We start from the raw sequence: 25,944 nt of genomic DNA, 5'->3' as shown, positions 1-25,944 counted from the left end.
TCTCATCAAAGCGTACATTCCAATTCCGAGATGCTTACTCCAGTCCTTAGAAGGATTGCTGGAGCTTTGCATAGTTGTTAGAATCTTTCAGGATTGACAAAACCTTCTGGTTGTATCACATACAACCTTTCCTCAAGAAAAACGTCGAGGAAACAATGTTTTGACATCCTATCTGCAAGATTTCATAAATAATGCAGTGACTGCTAACATAATTCCAACAGACTCTTAGCATTGCTACGAGTGAGAAAGTCTCATCGTAGTCAATTCCTTGAATTTGTCGGGAAACATCTTAACGACAAGTCGAGCTTTCTTAATGGTGACACTTACCATCATTGTCTGTCTTCCTTTTAAAATCCATCTGCACCCAACAACCTTACGACCATCAAGTAGTTCTTTCAAAGTCTATACTTTGTTTTATACATGGATCCTCTCTCGGATTTAATGGCCTCAAGCCATTCGTCGGAATCCAGGCCCACCATCGCTTCTCCATAGCTCGTAGGTTCATTGCTGTCTAGCAACATGACTTCCAAGATAGGATTACGTACCACTCTGAAGTAGTACACATCCTTGTCGACCCATGAGGTTTGGTAGTGACTTGATCCGAAGTTTCATGATCACTATCATAAGCTTCCACTTCAATTGGTGTAGGTGCCACAGGAACAACTTCCTGTGCCCTGCTACACACTAGTTGAAGTGACGGTTCAATAACCTCATCAAGTCTCCACCATCCTCCCACTCAATTCTTTCGAGAGAAACTTTTCCTCGAGAAAGGACCCGTTTCTAGAAACAATCACTTTTGCTTCCGGATCTGAAATAGGAGGTATACCCAACTATTTTTGGGTATTCTATGAAGATGCATTTATCCGCTTTGGGTTCGAGCTTATCAGCCTAAAACTTTTTCACATAAGCATCGCAGCCCCAAACTTTTAAGAAATGACGGCTTAGGTTTCTCTAAACCATAGTTCATACAGTGTCGCCTCAACGGAATTGTGTGGTGACCTATTTAAAGTGAATGCGGTTGTCTCTAATTCCTAACCCATAAACGATAGTGGTAATTCGATAAGAGACATCATGGTATGCACCATATCCAATAGGGTGCAGTTATGATGTTCGGACACACCATCACACTATGGTGGTCCAGACGGTATTATTTGTGAAACAATTTCCATAATGTCTTAATTGTGTGCCAAACTCATAACTCAGATATTCATCTCTATGATCATATCATAGACATTTTATCATCTTGTCACGGCGATCACTCTGACATTACTTAAACTTTTCAATAATTCAGACTTGTGTTTCATCAAGTAAATATACTCATCATCTACTCAAATCATATGTGAAGTAAGAACATAACGATATCCACTGCGTGCCTCAGCACTCATTGGACTGCACACATCAAAATGTATTACTTCCAACAAGTTGCTTTCTTGTTCCATCTTACTGAAAATGAGGCCTTTCAGTCATCTTGCCCATGTGGTATGATTTGCATGTCTCAAGTGATTCAAAATCAAGTGAGTGCAAACGATCCATCTGCATGGAGTTTCTTCATGCATATCTACCAATAGACATGGTCCGCATGTCTCAATCTTTTTAAAAACGAGTGAGTCCAAAGATCCATCAACATGGAGCTTCTTCATGCGTTTTATACCAACATGACTCAAATAGCAGTGCCACAAGTACGTGGTACTATCATTACTATCTTATATCTTTTGGCATGAACATGTATATCACTACGATCGAGACTCAATGAACCATTCATCTTAGGTGCAAGACCATTGAAGGTATTATTCAAATAAACAGAGTAACCATTATTCTCCTTAAATAAATAACCGTATTGCGATAAACATAATCCAATCATGTCTATGCTCAACGCAAACACCAAATAACAATTATTTAGGTTTAACACCAATCTCGATGGTAGAGGGAGCATGCGATGCTTGATCACATCAACCTTGGAAACACTTCCAACACATATCGTCATCTCACCTTCAGCTAGTCTCCATTTATTCCGTAGCCTTTTATTTCGAGTTACTAACACTTAGCAACTGAACCGGTATTTTAATACCCTGGTGCTACTAGGAGTACTAGTAAAGTACACATTAATATAACATATATTCAAAATACTTCTGTTGACCTTGCCAGCCTTCTCATCTACCAAGTATCTAGGGTAGTTCTGCTTCAGTGACCGTTCCCCTCATTACATAAGCACTTAGTCTCGGGTTTGGTTCAACCTTGGGTTTCTTTACTAGAGCAGCAACTGATTTGCCGTCTCATGAAGTATCCATTCTTTCCCTTGCCCTTCTTAAAACTAGTGGTTTAACCATCAACAATTGATGCTCCTACTTGATTGCTACTTTCGCAGTGTCAAACATCGTGAGTTGCTCAAGGATCATCATGTCTATCCCTGATATGTTATAGTTCATCACGAAGCTCCAATAGCTTGGTGGCAGTGACTATGGAGAATCATCACTATCTCATCTGGAGATTAACTCCCACTCGATTCAAGCGATTGTAGTACTCAGACAATCTGAGCACATGCTCAACGATTGAGCTTTTCTCCCTTAGTTTGCAGGCTTAAGAAACTTGTCAGAGGTCTCATACCTTTTGACGTGGGCACTAGTCTGAAATCCCAATTTCAGTCTTTGGAACATCTCATATGTTCTGCGACGTTTCAAAACGTCTTTGGTGCCACAATTTTAAACCGTTAGTATTACTCACTGAACTTCACGTAGTCATCAAAACGTGTATGTCAGATGTTTCCCAACATGTACAGACAACGCTCGAGGTTCAGCACACTGAGCGGTGCATTAAGGACATAATCCTTCTGTGCAGCAATGAGGACAATCCTCAGTTTACGGACCCAGTCCGCATAATTGCTACTGTCAACTCTCAACTAAATTTTCTCTAGGAACATATCTAAAATAGTAGAACTATAGCGCAAGCAACGACATAATTTGCAAAGACCTTTTGACTATGTTCATGATAATTAAGTTCATCTAATCAAATTATTCAATGAACTCCCACTTAGATAGACATCCCTCTAGTCATCTAAGTGATACATGATCCGAGTCAACTAAGCCGTGTCCGATCATCACGTGAGACGGACTAGTCATCATCGGTGAACATCTTCATGTTGATCGTATCCACTATACGACTCATGTTCAACCTTCCGGTCTTCCGTGTTCCGAGGCCATGTCTGTACATGCTAGGCTCATCAAGTTAACCTAAGTGTATTGCGTGTGTAAATCTGGCTTACACCCGTTGTATGCGAACGTTAGAACCTATCACACCCGATCATCACGTGGTGCTTCGGAACAACCGACCTTAGCAAGGGTGCACAGTTAGGGGGAACACTTTCTTGAAATTTTAGTGAGGGATCATCTATTTATGCTACCGTCATTCTAAGAAAATAAGATGTAAACATGACAAACATCACATGCAAATCATAAAGTGACATGATATGGCCAATATCATCTTGCGCCTTTGATCTCCATCTTCGAGGCGCGGCATGAACACCATCGTCACCGGCATGACACCATGATCTCCATCATCGTGTCTTCATGAAGTTGCCTCGCCAACTATTACTTCTACTACTATGGCTAACAGTTAGCAATAAAGTAAAGTAATTACATGGCATTTTCATTGACACGCAGGTCATAAATAAATTAAGACAACTCCTATGGCTCCTGCCGGTTGTCATACTCATCGACATGCAAGTCGTGATCCTTATTACAAGAACATGATCAATCTCATACATCACATCTATCATTCATCACATCCTTTTGGCCATATCACATCACATAGCAAACCTTGCAAAAACAAGTTAGACGTCCTCTAATTGTTGTTGCATGTTTTACGTGGCTGCTATGGGTTTCTAGAAAGAACGTTTATTACCTACGCCAAAACCACAACGTGATATGCCAATTTCTATTTACCCTTCATAAGGACCCTTTTCATCGAATCCGATCCGACTAAAGTGGGAGAGACAGACACCCGCTAGCCACCTTATGCAACTAGTGCATGTCAGTCGGTGGAACCTGTCTCACGTAAGTGTACGTGTAAGGTCGGTCCGGGCCGCTTCATTCCACGATGCCGCCGAATAAAGATAAGACTAGTAACGGCAAGTAAATTTACAAAATCGACGCCCACAACAACTTGTGTTCTACTCGTGCATAGAAACTACGCATAGACCTAGCTCATGATGCCACTGTTGGGGAACGTAGCAGAATTTTAAAATTTTCTACGCATCACCAAGATCAATCTAGGGAGTCATCTAGCAACGAGGGAGAGGGGAGTGCATCTACATAACCTTGTAGATCGCGAGCGGAAGCGTTCAAGAGAACGGGGTTGATGGAGTCGTACTCGTCGTGATCCAAATCACCGATGACCGAGCGCCGAACGGACGGCACCTCCGCGTTCAACACACGTATGGTTGGGGAAGACGTCTCCTCCTTCTTGATCCAGCAAGGGGAAGGGGAGGTTGATGGAGATCCAGCAGCACGACGACGTGGTGGTGGAAGCAGCGGTGATCTCAGCAGGGCTTCGCCAAGCTCCAACGAGAGGGAGAGGTGTTACGAGGGGAGAGGGAGGTGCCAGGGACTTAGGTGCGGCTGCCCTCCCTCCCCCCACTATATATAGGGCCCCTAGGGGGGGCGCCGGCCCTAGGAGATCCCATCTCCAAGGGGGGGCGGCGGCCAAGGGGGGACTTGCCCCCCAAGTCAGGTGGGGCGCCCCCACCCCTAGGGTTTCCAACCCTAGGCGCAGGGGGAGGCACAGGGGGGGTGCAACAGCCCACCAGGGGCTGGTTCCCCTCCCACTTCAGCCCATGGGGCCCTCCGGGATAGGTGGCCCCACCCGGTGGACCCCCGGGACCCTTCCGGTGGTCCCGGTACAATACTGATTACCCCCGAAACTTTCCCGATGGCCGAAACTGGACTTCCTATATATAAATCTTCACCTCCGGACCATTCCGGAACTCCTCGTGACATCCGGGATCTCATCCGAGACTCCAAACAACTTTCGGGTTACCGCATACTAATATCTCTACAACCCTAGCGTCACCGAACCTTAAGTATGTAGACCCTACGGGTTCGGGAGACACGCAGACAGTTGGGGAACGTAGTAATTTCAAAAAATTTCCTATGCACACGCAAGATCATGGTGATGCATAGCAATGAGAGGGGAGAGTGTGATCTACGTACCCTTGTAGATCGACAGCAGAAGCGTTAGCACAACGCGGTTGATGTAGTCGTACGTCTTCACGGCCCGACCGATCAAGCACCGAAACTACGACACCTCCGAGTTTTAGCACACGTTCAGCTCGATGACGATCCCCGGACTCCGATCCAGCAAAGTGTCGGGGAAGAGTTCCGTCAGCACGACGGCGTGGTGACGATCTTGATGTACTACCGTCGCAGGGCTTCGCCTAAGCACCGCTACAATATTATCGAGGATTATGGTGGAAGGGGGCACCGCACACGGCTAAGAATATGATCACGTGGATCAACTTGTGTGTCTAGGGGTGCCCCCTGCCCCCGTATATAAAGGATCAAGGGGAGGAGGCCGGCCGGCCCCTATGGTGCGCCAAGGAGGAGTCCTCCTCCTAGTAGGAGTAGGACTCCTACTAGGAGGGGGAAAGAAGTGGGGAGGGAGAAGGAGAGGGGGGCGTCGCCCCCCCTCTCCTAGTCCAATTCGGACCAGGGAGGAGGAGGCGCGCGGCCCACCTTTGGCTGCCCCTCTCTCTCCACTAAGGCCCATATGGCCCATTACTCCTCCCGGGGGGGTTCCGGTAACCCTCCGGCTCTCCGGTTTTCTCCGAAATCACCCGGAACACTTCCGGTGTCCGAATATAGCCGTCCAATATATCAATCTTTATGTCTCGACCATTTCGAGACTCCTCGTCATGTCCGTGATCACATCCGGGACTCCGAACTAACTTCGGTACATCAAAACTAATAAACTCATAATATAACTGTCATCGAAACCTTAAGCGTGCGGACCCTACGGGTTCGAGAACAATGTAGACATGACCGAGACACGTCTCCGGTCAATAACCAATAGCGGAACCTGGATGCTCATATTGGCTCCTACATATTCTACGAAGATCTTTATCGGTCAGACCGCATAACAACATACGCTGTTCCCTTTGTCATCGGTATGTTACTTGCCCGAGATTTGATCGTCGGTATCTCAATACCTAGTTCAATCTCGTTACCGGCAAGTCTCTTTACTCGTTCCGTAATACATCATCTCGCAACTAACTCATTAGTTGCAATGCTTGTAAGGCTTATGTGATGTGCATTACCGAGAGGGCCCAGAGATACCTCTCCGACAATCGGAGTGACAAATCCTAATCTCAAAATACGCCAACCCAACATGTACCTTTGGAGACACCTGTAGAGCACCTTTATAATCACCCATTTACGTTGTGACGTTTGGTAGCACACAAAGTGTTCCTCCGGCAAATGGGAGTTGCATAATCTCATAGTCATAGGAACATGTATAAGTCATGAAGAAAGCAATAGCAACATACTAAACGATTGGGTGCTAAGCTAATGGAATGGGTCATGTCAATCAGATCATTCACCTAATGATGTGATCCCGTTAATCAAATAACAACTCTTTGTTCATGGTTAGGAAACATAACCATCTTTGATTAACGAGCTAGTCAAGTAGAGGCATACTAGTGACACTCTGTTTGTCTATGTATTCACACATGTATTATGTTTCCGGTTAATACAATTCTAGCATGAATAATAAACATTTATCATGATATAAGGAAATAAATAATAACTTTATTATTGCCTCTAGGGCATATTTCCTTCAGTCTCCCACTTGCACTAGAGTCAATAATCTAGATTACACAGTAATGATTCTAACACCCATGGAGCCTTGGTGCTGATCATGTTTTGCTCGTGGAAGAGGCTTAGTCAACGGGTCTGCAACATTCAGATCCGTATGTATCTTGCAAATCTCTATGTCTCCCACCTGGACTAGATCCTGGATGGAATTGAAGCGTCTCTTGATGTGCTTGGTTCTCTTGTGAAATCTGGATTCCTTTGCCAAGGCAATTGCACCAGTATTGTCACAACAGATTTTTATTGGACCCGATGCACTTGGTATGACACCTAGATCGGATATGAACTCCTTCATCCAGACTCCTTCATTTGCTGCTTCCGAAGCAGCTATGTACTCCGCTTCACATGTAGATCCCGCCACAACGCTTTGTTTAGAACTGCACCAACTGACAGCTCCACCGTTTAATGTAAACACGTATCCGGTTTGCGATTTAGAATCGTCTGGATCAGTGTCAAAGCTTGCATCAACGTAACCTTTTACGATGAGCTCTTTGTCACCTCCATATATGAGAAACATATCCTTAGTCCTTTTCAGGTATTTCAGGATGTTCTTGACCGCTGTCCAGTGATCCACTCCTGGATCACTTTGGTACCTCCCTGCTAGACTTATAGCAAGGCACACATCAGGTCTCGTACACAGCATTGCATACATGATAGAGCCTATGGCTGAAGCATAGGGAACATCTTTCATTTTCTCTCTATCTTCTGTAGTGGTCGGGCATTGAGTCTTACTCAATTTCACACCTTGTAACACAGGCAAGAACCCTTTCTTTGCTTGATCCATTTTGAACTTCTTCAAAACTTTGTCAAGGTATGTGCTTTGTGAAAGTCCAATTAAGCGTCTTGATCTATCTCTATAGATCTTAATGCCTAATATGTAAGCGGCTTCACCGAGGTCTTTCATTGAAAAACTCTTATTCAAGTATCCCTTTATGCTATCCAGAAATTCTATCGACGTGTTTGGTTCGCTGAAAAAAGCACGTCTTCCGATTGCAGCGTACTCTGAAACCGTAGCGAGCGTTTGTTTCGGGAGCGATGGTTTCCATAATAGCGCTTTCTGATACGGAGGTTCAGAAAATTGAAACCGCCGAAATCGGGATGGGTTAGAAGTCGGGACCCCGCGCATGAACCAAACAATGAACGTATTACGTAAAAGTATTCCAACGCAGCGCTTTCCGATACGGAAAACTGAATACGTTACCTGCGCTGTACCAAACGCGTCGTATATCATTTCCAATTAGTAATATGTCATCCACATATAATATCAAAAATGCTACAGAGCTCCCACTCACTTTCTTGTAAATACAGGCTTCTCCAAAAGTCTGTATAAAACCAAATGCTTTGATTACACTATCAAAGCGTTTATTCCAACTCCGAGAGGCTTGCACCAGTCCATAAATGGATCGCTGGAGCTTGCACACTTTGTTAGCTCCCTTTGGATCGACAAAACCTTCTGGTTGCATCATATACAACTCTTCTTCCAGAAATCCATTCAGGAATGCAGTTTTGACATCCATCTGCCAAATTTCATAATCATAAAATGCGGCAATTGCTAACATGATTCGGACAGACTTAAGCATCGCTACGGGTGAGAAGGTCTCATCATAGTCAATCCCTTGAACTTGCCGAAAACTTTTTGCGACAAGTCGAGCTTTGTAGACAGTAATATTACCGTCAGCGTCAGTCTTCTTCTTGAAGATCCATTTATTCTCAATTGCTTGCCGATCATCGGGCAAGTCAACCAAAGTCCATACTTTGTTCTCATACATGGATCCCATCTCAGATTTCATGGCTTCAAGCCATTTTGCGGAATCTGGGCTCACCATCGCTTCTTCATAGTTCGTAGGTTCATCATGATCTAGTAGCATGACTTCCAGAACAGGATTACCGTACCACTCTGGCGCGGATCTCACTCTGGTTGATCTACGAGGTTCAGTAGTATCTTGTTCTGAAGTTTCATGATCATCATCATTAGCTTCCTCACTAACTGGTGTAGGTGTCACAGAAACATGTTTTTGTGATGTACTACTTTTCAATAAGGGAGTAGGTACAGTTACCTCGTCAAGTTCTACTTTCCTCCCACTCACTTCTTTCGAGAGAAACTCCTTCTCCAGAAAGTTTCCGAATTTAGCAACAAAAGTCTTGCCTTTGGATCTGTGATAGAAGGTGTATCCAATAGTTTCCTTTGGATATCCTATGAAGACACATTTCTTCGATTTGGGTTCGAGCTTATCAGGTAGAAGCTTTTTCACATAAGTATCGCATCCCCAAACTTTCAGAAACGACAACTTTGGTTTCTTGCCAAACCACAGTTCATAAGGCGTCGTCTCAACGGATTTTGATGGTGCCCTATTTAACGTGAATGCGGCCGTCTCTAGAGCGTATCCCCAAAACGATAGCGGTAAATCAGTAAGAGACATCATAGATCGCACCATATCTAGTAAAGTACGATTACGACGTTCGGACACACCATTACGCTGTGGTGTTCCGGGTGGCGTGAGTTGCGAAACTATTCCATAATTTTTTAAATGTACACCAAACTCGTAACTCAAATATTCTCCTCCACGATCAGATCATAGGAATTTTATTTTCTTGTTACGATGATTTTCAACTTCACTCTGAAATTCTTTGAACTTTTCAAATGTTTCAGACTTGTGTTTCATTAAGTAGATATACCCATATCTGCTTAAGTCATCTATGAAGGTGAGAAAATAACGATATCCGCCACGAGCCTCAACGTTCATCGGACCACATACATCTGTATGTATGATTTCCAACAAATCCGTTGCTCTCTCCATAGTACCGGAGAACGGTGTTTTTGTCATCTTACCCATAAGGCACGGTTCACAAGTACCAAGTGATTCATAATCAAGTGGTTCCAAAAGCCCATCAGTATGGAGTTTCTTCATGCGCTTTATACCGATATGACCCAAACGGCAGTGCCACAAATAAGTTGCACTATCATTATCAACTCTGCATCTTTTGGCTTCAACACTATGAATATGTGTGTCACTACTATCGAGATTCAATAAAAATAGACCACTCTTTAAGGGTGCATGACCATAAAAGATATTACTCATATAAATAGAACAACCATTATTCTCAGATTTAAATGAATAACCGTCTCGCATCAAACAAGATCCAGATATAATGTTCATGCTTAACGCTGGCACCAAATAACAATTATTTAGGTCTAATATTAATCCCGAAGGTAGATGTAGAGGTAGCGTGCCGACTGCGATCACATCGACTTTGGAACCGTTTCCCACGCGCATCGTCACCTCGTCCTTAGCCAATCTTCGCTTAATCCGTAGTCCCTGTTTCGAGTTGCAAATATTAGCAACGGAACCAGTATCAAATACCCAGGTGCTACTGCGAGCATTAGTAAGGTACACATCAATAACATGTATATCACATATACCTTTGTTCACCTTGCCATCCTTCTTATCCGCCAAATACTTGGGGCAGTTCCGCTTCCAGTGACCAGTCTGCTTGCAGTAGAAGCACTCAGTTTCAGGCTTAGGTCCAGGTTTGGGTTTCTTCTCTTGAGTAGCAACTTGCTTGCTGTTCTTTTTGAAGTTCCCCTTCTTCTTCCCTTTGCCCTTTTTCTTGAAACTAGTGGTCTTGTTGACCATCAACACTTGATGCTCCTTCTTGATTTCTACCTCCGCAGCTTTCAGCATTGCGAAGAGCTCGGGAATAGTCTTATTCATCCCTTGCATATTATAGTTCATCACGAAGCTCTTGTAGCTTGGTGGTAGTGATTGGAGAATTCTGTCAATGACGCAATCATCTGGAAGATTAACTCCCAATTGAATCAAGTGATTATTATACCCAGACATTTTGAGTATATGCTCACTGACAAAACTGTTCTCCTCCATCTTGCAGCTATAGAACTTATTGGAGACTTCATATCTCTCAATCCAGGCATTTTCTTGAAATATTAACTTCAACTCCTGGAACATCTCATATGCTCCATGACGTTCAAAACGTCGTTGAAGTCCCGATTCTAAGCCGTAAAGCATGGCACACTGAACTATCGAGTAGTCATCAGCTTTGCTCTGCCAGACGTTCATAACATCTGGTGTTGCTCCAGCAGCAGGCCTGGCACCTAGCGGTGCTTCCAGGACGTAATTCTTCTGTGCAGCAATGAGGATAATCCTCAAGTTACGGACCCAGTCCGTGTAATTGCTACCATCATCTTTCAACTTTGCTTTCTCAAGGAACGCATTAAAATTCAACGGAACAACAGCACGAGCCATCTATCTACAATCAAGCATAAACAAGCAAGATACTATCAGGTACTAAGTTTCATGATAAATTTAGGTTCAATGAATTTACTTAAAGAACTCCCACTTAGATAGACATCCCTCTAATCCTCTAAGTGATTACGTGATCCAAATCAACTAAACCATGTCCGATCATCACGTGAGATGGAGTAGTTTCAATGGTGAACATCACTATGTTGATCATATCTACTATATGATTCACACTCGACCTTTCGGTCTCCGTGTTCCGAGGCCATATCTTTATATGCTTGGCTCGTCAAGTATAACCTGAGTATTCCGCGTGTGCAACTGTTTTGCACCCGTTGTATTTGAACGTAGAGCCTATCACACCCGATCATCACGTGGTGTCTCAGCACAAAGAACTTTCGCAACGGTGCATACTCAGGGAGAACACTTCTTGATAATTAGTGAGAGATCATCTTAAAATGCTACCGTCAATCAAAGCAAGATAAGATGCATAAAAGATAAACATCACATGCAATCAATATAAGTGATATGATATGGCCATCATCATCTTGTGCTTGTGATCTCCATCTTCGAAGCACCGTCATGATCACCATCGTCACCGGCGCGACACCTTGATATCCATCGTAGCATCGTTGTCGTCTCGCCAATATTATGCTTCCACGACTATTGCTACCGCTTAGTGATAAAGTAAAGCATTACAGCGCGATTGCATTGCATACAATAAAGCGACAACCATATGGCTCCTGCCAGTTGCCGATAACTCGGTTACAAAACATGATCATCTCATACAATAAAATTTAGCATCATGTCTTGACCATATCACATCACAACATGCCCTGCAAAAACAAGTTAGACGTCCTCTACTTTGTTGTTGCATGCTTTACGTGGCTGCTACGGGCTTAAGCAAGAACCAATCTTACCTACGCATCAAAACCACAACGATAGTTTGTCAAGTTGGTGCTGTTTTAACCTTCACAAGGACCGGGCGTAGTCACACTCAGTTCAACTAAAGTTGGAGAAACTGTCACCCGCAAGCCACCTATGTGCAAAGCACGTTGGGAGAACCGGTCTCGCGTAAGCGTACGCGTAATGTCGGTCCGGGCCGCTTCGTCCAACAATACCGCCGAACCAAAGTATGACATGCTGGTAAGCAGTATGACTTATATCGCCCACAACTCACTTGTGTTCTACTCGTGCATATAACATCAACATATAAAACCTAGGCTCGGATGCCACTGTTGGGGAACGTAGTAATTTCAAAAATTTCCTACGCACACGCAAGATCATGGTGATGCATAGCAACGAGAGAGGAGAGTGTGATCTACGTACCCTTGTAGATCGACAACGGAAGCGTTAGCACAACGCGGTTGATGTAGTCGTACGTCTTCACGGCCTGACCGACCAAGCACCGAAACTACGGCACCTCCGAGTTTTAGCACACGTTTAGCTCGATGACGATCCCCGGACTCCGATCCAGCAAAGTGTCGGGGAAGAGTTCCGTCAGCACGACGGCGTGGTGACGATCTTGATGTACTACCGTCGCAGGGCTTCGCCTAAGCACCGCTACAATATTATCGAGGATTATGGTGGAAGGGGGCACCGCACACGGCTAAGAATATGATCACGTGGATCAACTTGTGTGTCTAGGGGTGCCCCCTGCCCCCGTATATAAAGGATCAAGGGGAGGAGGCTGGTCGGCCCCTATGGTGCGCCAAGGAGGAGTCCTCCTCCTAGTAGGAGTAGGACTCCTACTAGGAGGGGGAAAGAAGTGGGGAGGGAGAAGGAAAGGGGGGTGCCGCCCCCTCTCCTAGTCCAATTCGGACCAGGGGGAGGAGGCGCGCGGCCCACCTTTGGCTGCCCCTCTCTCTCTCTCCACTAAGGCCCATATGGCCCATTACTCCTCCCGGGGGGGGGGGGGTTCCGGTAACCCTCCGGCTCTCCGGTTTTCTCCGAAATCACCCGGAACACTTCCGGTGTCCGAATATAGCCGTCCAATATATCAATCTTTATGTCTCGACCATTTCGAGACTCCTCGTCATGTCCGTGATCACATCCGGGACTCCGAACTAACTTCCGGTACATCAAAACTCATAAACTCATAATATAACTGCCATCGAAACCTTAAGCGTGCGGACCCTACGAGTTCGAGAACAATGTAGACATGACCGAGACATGTCTCTGGTCAATAACCAATAGCGGAACCTGGATGCTCATATTGGCTCCTACATATTCTACGAAGATCTTTATCGGTCAGACCGCATAACAACATACGTTGTTCCCTTTGTCATCGGTATGTTACTTGCCCGAGATTTGATCGTCGGTATCTCAATACCTAGTTCAATCTCGTTACCGGCAAGTCTCTTTACTCGTTCCGTAATACATCATCTCGCAACTAACTCATTAGTTGCAATGCTTGCAAGGCTTATGTGATGTGCATTACCGAGAGGGCCCAGAGATACCTCTCCGACAATCGGAGTGACAAATCCTAATCTCGAAATACGCCAACCCAACATGTACCTTTGGAGACACCTGTAGAGCACCTTTATAATCACCCATTTACGTTGTGACGTTTGGTAGCACACAAAGTGTTCCTCCAGCAAACGGGAGTTGCATAATCTCATAGTCATAGGAACATGTATACGTCATGAAGAAAGCAATAGCAACATACTAAACAATCGGGTGCTAAGCTAATGGAATGGGTCATGTCAATCAGATCATTCACCTAATGATGTGATCCCGTTAATCAAATAACAACTCTTTGTTCATGGTTAGGAAACATAACCATCTTTGATTAACGAGCTAGTCAAGTAGAGGCATACTAGTGACACTCTGTTTGTCTATGTATTCACACATGTATTATGTTTCCAGTTAATACAATTCTAGCATGAATAGTAAACATTTATCATGATATAAGGAAATAAATAATAACTTTATTATTGCCTCTAGGGCATATTTCCTTCACAGACATGACCGAGACGACTCTTCGGTCAATAACCAACAGCGGGATCTGGATACCCATGTTGGCTCCCACATGTTCCACGATGATCTCATCGGATGAACCACGATGTCGAGGATTCAATCAATCCCATATTCAATTCCCTTTGTCAATCGGTACGTTACTTGCCCGAGATTCGATCGTCGGTATCCCAATACCTCGTTCAATCTCGTTACCGGCAAGTCACTTTACTCGTACCGTAATGCATGATCCCGTGACCAAACACTTGGTCACATTGAGCTCATTATGATGATGCATTATCGAGTGGGCCCAGAGATACCTCTCCGTCATACGGAGTGACAAATTCCAGTCTCGATCCGTGTCAACCCAACAGATACTTTCGGGGATACCTGTAGTATACCTTTATAGTCACCCAGTTACGTTGTGATGTTTGGTACACCCAAAGCACTCCTACGGCATCCGGGAGTTACACGATCTCATGGTCTAAGGAAATGATACTTGACATTGGAAAAGCTCTAGCAAACGAACTACACGATCTTGTGCTATGCTTAGGATTGGGTCTTGTCCATCACATCATTCTCCTAATGATGTGATCCCGTTATCAACGACATCCAATGTCCATGGTCAGGAAACCGTAACCATCTATTGATCAACGATCTAGTCAACTAGAGGCTTACTAGGGACATGGTGTTGTCTATGTATCCACATATGTATTATGGTTTCCGGTTAATACAATTATAGCATGAACAATAGACAATTATCATGAACAAGGAAATACAATAATAACCATTTTATTATTGCCTTTAGGGCATATTTCCAACAGGCCGGCCCTTCCCTCCTCCTCTCCTTTATATATGGGGTAGGGGGCACCCCATAGACACACAAGTTGATCATTGATCTCTTAGCCGTGTGCGGTGCCCCCTCCATCATAATCCACCTCGATCATATCATCGTAGTGCTTAGGTGAAGCCCTGCGCCGGCAACTTCATCATCACCGTCATCACGTCGTCGTGCTGATGAAGCTCTCCTTCGAAGCTCTACTGGATCGTGAGTTCGTGGGACATCATCAAGCTGAATGTGTGCAGATCGCGGAGGTGCAGTATGTTCGGTACTAGGATCGGTAGATCGTGAAGACATACGACTACATCAACCGCGTTGTCATAACGCTTCCTCTTTCGGTCTACGAGGGTACGTGGACAACACTCTCCCCTCTCGTTGCTATGCATCACTATGATCTTGCGTGTGCGTAGGATTTATTTTTTGAAATTACTACGTTCCCCAACAAGCACAAACCCATAAAACCCCAGAATCCACACACATAGTGCATTCATTCACATTCATCATCCTTGCACAGATAATCACCACTCTCCATCACTCCTCTCCATCCAACTTCCTCCTTCCCACCCAATCCAAAGAAAACCTTCATCACGCACCATGACATTTGGCCTCGGATGGGACCAAGCGTTGTAGGAGATATTCGATAGCGACAGCACCACGCTCTCCTACGCGTGCAAGGTGAGCACCTGGTACGCAAGCATTACAATCCTCAAGAATCATGCACGCGCAGTGAGGGCGGCCGCCAACCATGAGGAGTATGCCTGATTCCTGGACCTCCACCGCCCACTGATCGAGAACCTGGTCTGGGCAATGGGAGTGGCCAACGATTCCCTGGATCCATACCAAAGGGCACGCTGGTACATGTACCAGAACCGTGACCAACTCCGCCTGGACTACGAGCTCGACAAGGTGGTGCTAGTGCTGCCCCTCGCTCCTCTGATGGAGATGGAGCCGCCACAGATGGAGCAACAAGTGCAGGTGGAGGCGCCCCAAATGGAGCAGCAGCAACAGATGAAGGTGGAGACATGGACAAGCAACAGGAGGAGGGAGAAGAAGCAGCTCCGCATCATGTGGCCAGTTCATCGATCACTCTCTCTTCTGAAGCTGTGGCAAGAGTGAGTCTGATGCAAGTACAAGTTAGGTCTTACTTAATTTCTACACCAAGATCCGAACCAATATATGAGTTCAGTTAGTCTGTGAACTTAGTGTCTGAATAACTTAGTTTGTGAACTTAATCTCTGCACTAGCAGATCACTGTGTTCTCTCTGAACATCTATCTATGATACCTATCTACCTATGATACCTATCTATCTATCTATCTATCTATCTGAATGTTTGTGGCCATGATTTTTAGATGTCTCTTCTCATAGTAGCTAAATCTTATTTCTCATAGTATCTGAAACTTTATGCTCACTATGGTGTTGTAGGTGTCAATGCAAAGAACTATAGTTGTGCTGTATGTGCCAATGCAAAGAACTATAGTTGTGCTATGGGGCCAATGTAAAGATAAAATGTCATAAAATCTACGTTTCAAACTTTTTTCAGTCAGCTTAATTATTATAGTTCTTTCCTATCAGTATAGTTTGATTGAATAAAGTATGAACATTGTAAGTCTGAATATTGCAAGTTCTCTCCTAGCTAGGGACACTTGATGCCTTTAATCAACACAATTTAAACATTAAATTGAGCACACCTAGTCACACTTCACATCAGTCAAATCACTTAAACCCATGTACTCCCTCCATTTTTGTATACTAGGCCACTATGAAAAGTACAATTTGCAGTTATACAAGGCCATGAACACAAACCGATGTAAAATTGATGAGGTTTGCCTCGTACTAGCAACCGAAGACATTAATACCTCATGCATGCATGCGGGAGTGAGAAGATTGATTTGCATGCACCATATTAATCACCAACGAGGAGTGAGAGAGTTGTCTTGTTGTGCGTTGTAGAGAAAAATACATATTAACTAACACATCAAGCAAGGAGAAAAGACTAGTTTGCAACATTGGTTTAAGTAGCCATTAATTTCTACCTTGGTACCTGTAATATGAGTTTGTGGCCTTGTATACAAAAATGGAGGGAGTACACTGTTGTCAACTTGTCCATTGCATTAATTACTCAACCCCAAATTAAGTCATGTACACTGCACAACACCCTGCAAAATTCAGTACTGGCATTTAGTGTTAGTTTCATTCAGTCCAAAAGAATAATTCAACTACATCTATCAACCAGTGAAGTAACTAACCCTAGAACAATTAGCCATTTGCAAACCCTAAAATTCAGTCAAATAGAACATGAAAATTCACTAACAACAGTAAAGATTCAATTAACTACATTCATTCAGTTAACTAAATCTTGTTGTGATCTGATTCAGTTAAATGCATTCATGCGGTTAATTAAATTTTGTTGTGATCTGATTCAGTTAAATACTGCATATAACCCATAAGCGGCCGACCGACGGAGATTCCCAAGCGAGCCGGCATCTTTGTAAATTCGATAGGCATGCCTTCACGTGCAGTGCGGCGAGGGCGTGAGGGCATCTCCAGCCGCGCCCCCAGGAAGGCCTCCCCAAGCGATTTTTTTGCGCCAGCGCCAAAAAAATGGCCCAGTCGCGCCCCTAGGAGCCCGATTTTCGCCGGCCTGGGCCGAAAATAGCGCCGACGGACCCAGGCCGAACCTGGCGCGCTGGGGGGTGCCCGGGGGCGTCGGGGCGAACTGTTTTGGCGTGAAACAGCCGCGGGCCGGCCGCGTCAGCGACACGGCGCCTCGTCTTCCCCCAACGGCCTCGGTTCCCACGGGGAATCAATGCCAAGGCTGCCACCGGTCAGCCTTGCCATTGATTCCTCACCGGCGACGCGTCACGGGACGGCGCGCCGATGCCTCCCCTCCCTCGCACGCGTACACACGGGTGCGGCGCGGCTATATAGCCGGTGGCCTGCACTCGCCTGTGCCCACACCAGCCCCGCCCCTCGCCGCCACCCAGCTCCTCCCTCTCCCTACCTCTCCCGAGCGCCGCCGCCCAGCCCCTCCCTCTATCTCTCTACCTCTCCCGAGCCCGTCGCCATGGCGGAACGCTGCCCCGGAGACGAGGCGGCGGCCAACGGCTTCGGCCGCCGTTCGCTCCGCGAACAGGAGTCCTGGCTCCTGTTCCAGGCGAACATCCCGGCGCCGCCGGACATGCGCGCCGGGCCGACGGGGTGGAGGCTCAACGCCAGGGGAGTGCCCATTCCCCCGTTGCCCGACGTCGTGGCGAAGCCGACGTACTTCGCCGAGGAAGTCGAGGTCGTGCGCGCCTCCCTCACCGACGCCCAACTCTCCCTCCCCCAGCACGCCGCCGACAACCACGCGGCTTGGGCGGCGTATTTCGAGCGCCGCCAGCAGCAGCGCTTGGCGTCCATCAACGGCGCGCCGGTGGTTGGCGACCGACAGAACAGCGAGGGGCGCCACCTGTGGTGGGGCGTCCCCGGCTGCACACTCGAGGGCGTGCTGACGTACCTCGAGGGCGGCAACGACCCGCCGTTGGCGTACCCAGCGAGGGTGGCCGCCCCGGCGCAGCACCGACGCGCCGGGCCATGGGCGCCAAGGAGGTTCGGGTCCTCCTCCTCTTCTTCCTCCTCCCGATCTTCATCGCACTCCTCCGGCACTCCGGCCCTGCTCGGCGTCAAGGCCGAGCCAGCGGCGGAGACGCCGCTCGGTCGGCGCACCCGCAGCGCCGGCATCGTCATCAACGAGGGCGGCCGGCACGCCTCCTCGTCGGCTCCTCCTCCGTGCTTCGTCAAGCCAAAGACGGAGCCGGGGCTCGCGCCGGTGAAGACGGAGCCGGGGCTCGCGCCGGTGAAGAAGGAGCCGGCCGCGCCGGTGACGACGGAGCTCGACGACGATGAAGTGGCCCTGGAATGGGCGCGCAGGGACTCCATAGCGATGGAGAAGGAGCGCCTGGAGAAGGCGAAGGAGCGCCAGCGCGCCGCCCTGCTTCACTTCACGGAACATCGACGTGGCCTCGACGAAGGCGAAGTCGTCGTCATCTGCGACAGCGACAACGACGACGACGATGCGCCGCCACCAGTCCGCCATGGCGACGCCGGGCAGGGGTCCAGCAGGGGTGCCCGCGTCAAGGAGGAGAAGGCCGACGACGACGATGGCGGCGACGGCGGCGACTTCAGCCAGTTTTTCCTTTAGATTAGTTTATGTATATGTGCTATGTAATGAAAATCCGCGAACTTCGTCGAAATGTGCCGAAATTTATCCTGTTTGGCCGAATTTTATCGTGTTTAAGCCGAACTTCGCCGAACTTTTTTTATTTTAAAACGTGTCTAGGGGCGGCCCTGGGGACCAACTCGGCCCCAGGCCCAATTTTTGCGCCGGCTCACCTCAGGCGGCGATTTTAAGCATCCCCTGGGAGGCCAACGGCTGGAGATGCCCTGAGCCTGCGCCAGTGGAGGCCATCGCCGGCTCGGCCACCGGTAAAGTAGAGAACGCGCGTCATGCACCAGCAATCCGCCATATATTAAACTGTTGAAGATGCCCTCAGATCTAACTACCTCTGTACCGTTTTCGCAGTTCAAATGGTACGGAGGGAGCAGATCATTTGGCCCGATGCCCCTCCTGGTGCCACCCACCCACAGCCCTGATTACTTTAATTCCAAACAAAACAGAACGCCCGCATATGAACTCGAGGTAACATACATGGCAGCACCGGTGAGCACGAACGAAGTAGTGTTAGAGCATCTCCAGTCGTTGGCCCTCAGGGGCGCCTAAAATTGTCGCAAGGGATGAGCCGGCGTAAAAATTGAGCCGGGGGCGAGTTGGTCCTCAGCAGCCGGCCCCAGGACCGTCCCCAGGCGCGTTTAAAAATAAAATTTGTATAGCAAATTTCGGCACAGTTTGGCGAAGTTCGGCTAAACACGATAAATTTCGGTAAACTTGGGCATATATTAGACATGTTCGCGGATTTTCATTACATAGCAAAATAGATAACTAATCTAAAAAAGAAACTGGCTGAACGCCGAGTAGTCGCCGTCGTCGCCGCCATCGTCACCGCCGTCGTTGGACTTCTCCTCCTTGACGCGGCCGTCCCTGGTGGACCCCTGACCGGCGTCGCCAACGCAGGCTGGTGGCGGCGGCGCGTCGTCGTTGTCGCTGTCACAGATGACGACGACTCCGCCTTCGTCGCGGTCGCGTCGGCGCTCCGCGAAGCGGCGCAGGGCGGCGCACTGGTGCTCCTTCGCTTTCTCCAGGCGCTCCTTCTCCATCGCTATGGAGTCCCTGCGCGCCCATTCCAGGGCCGCGTCGTCGTCGAGCTCCGTCTTCACCGGCGCGAGCCCCGGCTCCGTCTTTGGCTTGACGAAGCGCGGAGGAGGAGCCGACGAGGAGGCGCGCCGGCCGCCCTCGTTGATGACGATGCCGGCGCTGCGAGTGCGCCGGCCGAGCGGCGTCTCCGCCGCGGGCTCGGCCTTGATGCCGAGCAGGGCCGGAGTACCGGAGGAGTGCGAGGAAGATCGCGAGGAGGAGGAAGAGGAGCAGGACCCGAACCTCCTTGGCGCCCATGGCCCGGCGCATCGGTGGTGCGCCGGGGCGGCCACCCTCACCGGGTACGCCATCGGCGGGTCGTTGCCGCCCTCGAGGTACGTCAGCACGCCCTTGAGCGTGCGGCCGCGGACACCCACCACAGGTGGCGCCCCTCGCTGTTCTTCTGGCCGTCGACCACCGGCGCGTCGTTGGTGGACGCCGTGGCCAAGCCCAAATACTTCGTCGAGGAGGTCGAGGTCGTACGCGCCTCCCTCACCGACGCTTAGCTCTCCCTCCCCCAGCACGCCACTCAAGCCATGTGGTTATCGGCGGCATACTAGGGGAGGGAGAGCTGAGCGTCGGTGAGGGAGGCGCGTACGACCTCGACCTCCTCGGCGAAGCATTTGGGCTTGGCCACGGCGTCGGGCAACGGGGGAACAGGCACTCCCCCGTCGCTGAGTCTCCACCCCGTCGGCCCGGCGCGCATGTCCGGCGGCGCCGGGATGTTCGCCAGGAATAGGAGCCAGGACTCCTGTTCGCGCAGCGAACGGCGGCCGAAGCCGTTGGTCGCCGCCTCGTCTCCGGAAAAACGCTCTGCCATGGAGACGGGCTCGGGAGAGGTAGAGAGGGAGAGGGAGGGGCTGGGCGGCGGCGCTCGGGAGAGGTAGAGGGAGGGGCTGGGCGGCGGCGCTCGGGAGAGGTAGAGGGAGGGGCTGGGCGGCGGCGAAGGGCGGGGCTGGTGTGGGCACAGGCGAGTGAGGCCAGCGGCTATATAGCCGCGCCACGCCCGTGTGACCGCGTGCGAGGGAGGGGAGGCGTCGGCGCGCCGTCCCGTGACGCGCCGCCCGTGAGGAATCAATGGCAAGGCTGACCGGCGGCATCCTTGCCATTGATTCCCCGCGGGAACCGAGGCCGTTGGGGTAAGACGAGGCGCCGTGTCGCTGACGCGGCTGGCCCGTGGCTTTTTCGCGCCAAAACAGCTCGCCCCGGCGCCCCCGGGCGCCCCCCAGCGCGTCGGGTTCGGCTTGGATTCGCCGACGCTGTTTTTGGCCCAGGCCAGCGAAAATCGGGCTTCTGAGGACGTGACTGGGCTATTTTTTCGTCGCCGGTGCAAGAAAATTGTCTGGGAAGGTCTTCCTGGGGGCATGGCTGAAGATGCTCTTAGAATAATAAGCAAGTCTGGAGAGATTCCGAATCTGATTCCGGTTCCGGTTCCAAACTGGCCGGCGACCTGCCATCGTCCTTTCAAGTTCGGTCGTCGCCGCTGGTATCGCGTGCCTTCGCCCTTCAGTTCAGGCGCACCGCTCACGTCACGGCGTCACCTTGGCGCTGCTTCGTTCCGGGCAACTCCCCCGTAGACGGTGGATCTGGTTTCAGACTGTAAAGCCAGCAAGACCATGCATGAAATGCATTGCACGCGCCGCGCTCATCTTTTGATCGGATCGATCGGAGGCTTGCTTTTGCGCGTGTCTCCGGTGGCTTTTTAGTGCAGCAAGTTAGTGATGACCTATTCACGTGTGTAAGGCATGTGAAATGGCTGATGCACACGTGACCGTACGCTGCAAACGCTAATAAACTACTACTACTACGTGCGTAGAATTAAAGTAAAATAATAAAACGAGTATATTTTTCGAATCATGCAAGAGAGCTGCTTGCATGATATCATCATTATAGAGGAGAGAAAATAACAAAACCCAAAGGAGTTTAGATACAAGAGCAGAAACAACAAGAGCATCTTCAACCGCAGCCCGCAAATTTTCATCTGCATCCGTCCGTGGGTAAGTGGACCGGTTTAATAATAGGTTAGTTCCAAAAAAATTGCATATAAAGCATACAAGTTTAACAATCTAATAGCATGAAATAATAAAAAAATGTAGATACATTGAAGAAGTATCAAGGACCACCGAGCAAATGCATGTCACGTCCGTCTGAACGCAAATCTAGCTTAAATTTTAGGCTCAAAATGCGTTCACAAGGACAATAGACGGACATGATTTGAGTTTGCGTTGGCGTGTTGGGCTAGCAGTTCTGCCCAGGCGGAGCCAAACGGATAGAAATGGACGAAACACGTCCGTCGTTGGAGTTGTCATTAGTCCAATGCAAGGAGAAAGAGATGAATGAGGCACATGAGAGATAGGAAAGAAGATGTGATATTCTCAAGCATACACAAGATTCATCAACATATAAGCAGAAAATATGTTCTCTACGGTTGAAAATAAAATGATTTAAACCATGTATAAAAATAATAACTAGTTCCAGATTATAGTAAGAAAACATTAAAACAGAACTACATGCATATTGGATACCACACAAATACTATGGGCTAGAAAACAAAAACAACATCGCCCATGAGAAATATCCAGCACAATCGGAACACACAATTATGCGGATATTTTTTCAAATAACAGCTGAATAATTAAATAAATTTCAGTCTCTGATTGTAAAATAGCATATCGGTTTTCTATTTGCGCCAACGGATGCTTACCTGGCATCAATTAGTTAAATTCATTTTTACCCACTAGCTTGGGGGTGAGAGCGAACCAACCTGCGATTGGATGGTTAGAGGGACAGTGGTATTCTCAGCCCATCAGGATTCAAGTCCTTGTACCCACATTATTCCTTAATTTATTTTTAGGATTTCCGACGATGCGCTTCAGTGGGAGGAGACGTTCCCGTTGACGACGATGCACCTATGATAGCTTCATAAATCTCAAGATGATATGCCGGTTCAGTCTGTCGAAGGTGCTTATAGGGGTAGGGTGTGCGTTTATAGGGGTGAGTGTACGCGTGTATGAGCGCTTGCGTCCGTATTGTGTTCAAAAAAAAGTTTGGGTGGGTGGGGGATCCGTGATCACATACGTTGCGAATATCCACTTAGGTGCGGGCTCAGATGAGACCATTGCACCTTATGCTAGACTCACGGGCTCTTTACGAAGGATTAACGGGGTGGTTAGTACCTGATTGGCTGAAATTAAATTAAATGAGGCGGGCCTCCCTTTGAAAATCAGGAGGGCCAATTAGATGAGGGCATGCACGGAGGGTCCGTAGAGTCCGTTGTTTTTTATCCGTGAGTGTAGTATTATCGCACCAATAATTCGCACACTTCTCCGGCTCTCTGCCAGCGCGCAACTCAGCTGTGAGGCATTCTGCGGTCTCCCGGAGACCACCTCCTCCTCCTCCTGCCGTGTGTCAAGTCAACCCCAGCACGCGAGGGTGCTCCCCATGCATGTACGTGAAATACACAATGGCTGCTTGGCCAAGACATTTTATTTCAGGTACAGTAGTAGCTAGCACAGGTACAGATAGATGGAATAATACAGAGAGTCCAATCACAAGCACGCAAGCAAAGCACAAAGCAAGTAGCGACAACTAACACACAAAACATGCATCTTCTCTGAAACACTTAACTCCACACAAACACTCAGCAAATAAAATCACAAACACGGAGAGCGTGGCCTTCGAAGCTATATATGCATAGAATCATGCATCCTCGTCCATTTCCTCATCAGAGCCAGAGTTGTCATCAACCATCAGCCATGGAGCACGCCGGCTATCACCTGGCCCAGCTCGACACCATTATCTAAGCCGTTATTGTTGCCCAGCTCGTAGCCGAGATAATAGCCCCAGAGAAAGTCGGGGATGTGAATAGGATTGGGCTGGAGGAGGGCTGGAGCCTGCTGCCGCGTGTAGTGCTGCGGGCCGTTGGCTCCCCTGGCAAGGTGGCCTCTCTGGCGCAGCACAGAGAGCATCGTCCGCAGCACAGCCACGAAGCCTGGCGGCGGCTGCTGTCGCTGCCGCCGCTGCCTCCGCCGCCGCTGCGGCTGGTGCGTTTGCAACAAGGAATCCCTGATCCGTGTCCTGGTCAACCCGCCGGCGTTGTTGCCGTCGAGCTGCTCCACCGCCTGCAGTACCACCTGCGGAGTAAACCACGGCGGCAAGCAGGGAGGGGTGCGGGACAGCGTGTAATGCTGCCGCCCTCCGACTCCCATCATCAGATTGCCTCTCTTGCGGAGCTCAGAGAGCATCGTCCGCACCGCAGCGTCGAAGCCTGGCGGCTCCTGCTGGTTCCGCTGGTGTCTCTGCATCAGGGAGCCCCTGATATGTTTCCTGGTCCACCCCCGAGCGGCGTTGTTGTTGTCGTTGAGGACGAGCAGCTCGACCCCCTCAAGGACCGCGCGCGGACCAAACCACGGCGGGAGCTGGAGCGCCATGCACTATATCTGAATCAGCTAGCGTTGTTTGAGCGAGCGAGCGAGAGAGAGAAAGGATGTGGTGGTGGTGGGTGACAAACTGAGGAGGCGGATGCTGCTTAAATAGGCAGCGAGAGCAGCTAGCAACGCGCTTCGCTGCGTATTATATCCAATACGAGCGACACGCAGGGCGACTCCTCACGTGTGCCACGTTGGCTTTCTACAGTGGCTTGAGATTGGAGAGAGAGGGAAGGGGCGACCGTGATTGGGTTCTTTGGGATGGGTTGCGTGCACGCAGTAAAACCAAGCCGGCACTCATTCTCTCGACTCCCCTCCCGCATGCGGCTCATCTCCGCCTACTCTCATGCGCCCTCGAGCTCCGCATCACCATGGTCTCGCCCCGCGCTCGCTGTTGACCTGCCCCACCCTCATTCCAGCCGCGTCCCGTGTGCTCGCCAGCGACGGAGGTGTCCTCGATCTGCACCTGGAGCGAAGAGGGATAGCTGCAGCCACAGGTGGTGCCGCCGCCGGGAACGGCTCCTCGTCGTTGTTGACGGGGAGAATGGAGAAGCAGGCGGCAGTGGTGCTGGCGAACGCGCTGGACGGGAAGGTGCCGCCGTGCGGTCACCTCGAGCAGCCATCGTTTCCTGCCGGTGGAGAGCTCCTCCATGGCAGCATCAACCGGATCTGGCCAGACCACATCCATGCTCCTCCTTCGCGGCTTGTGCAGACTTGCATACGGCGATGGTTTCCATGGAGCCGAGAAAGCATCACGTCTGGTATGGCCTCTTCGTCCACTCCTTCTCCCCCCTCCACTCCTGCAGATCTCTCTCTCTAGATTACTTGCGCACGACCTTGTTGATTGTTTTGTGGTCTCACATCGTGGTTCACACAGAAGATCCAAGCTAAGGAACTCGGGAAATCAAGTTGGTGAATAACAGGACATACGATCAGTTTCTTCACACAAAAGGTCCAAATTCTCCTTTGATTTATGCTGGTTGTTTCGGAATCATGAAAAAAATAATTCTTCTTATGCTCACATTTTTTATGCATAATGAATTTTGTTGTGTCGTTCTTTTTATTGCAGCAGGAAAAAAAATCTTGTGACCAAGATTTTTCTGGTGTTTATTGAAATATTTGGTAATGCAGTTTAATGATATCGAGTGCCTTAACCTTTGATTACAAATATAGCACGGGAACAATATCTTTGGTTAGAGCACATTGTATTACATTGAAAAGGGCCTATGTAGCTAATCAGGTATGCTTGCTGAGAGGTCAACGTAGCTAACTTTAGGATGTCAGATTTTACATTTTGTCATGCTTGGGCATAG

This window comes from Triticum urartu, chromosome 2 (genome assembly GCF_003073215.2).
Source record: "Triticum urartu cultivar G1812 chromosome 2, Tu2.1, whole genome shotgun sequence".
Taxonomy (NCBI): Eukaryota; Viridiplantae; Streptophyta; class Magnoliopsida; order Poales; family Poaceae; genus Triticum; species Triticum urartu.
Note: the sequence above shows the minus strand (reverse complement) of the source record.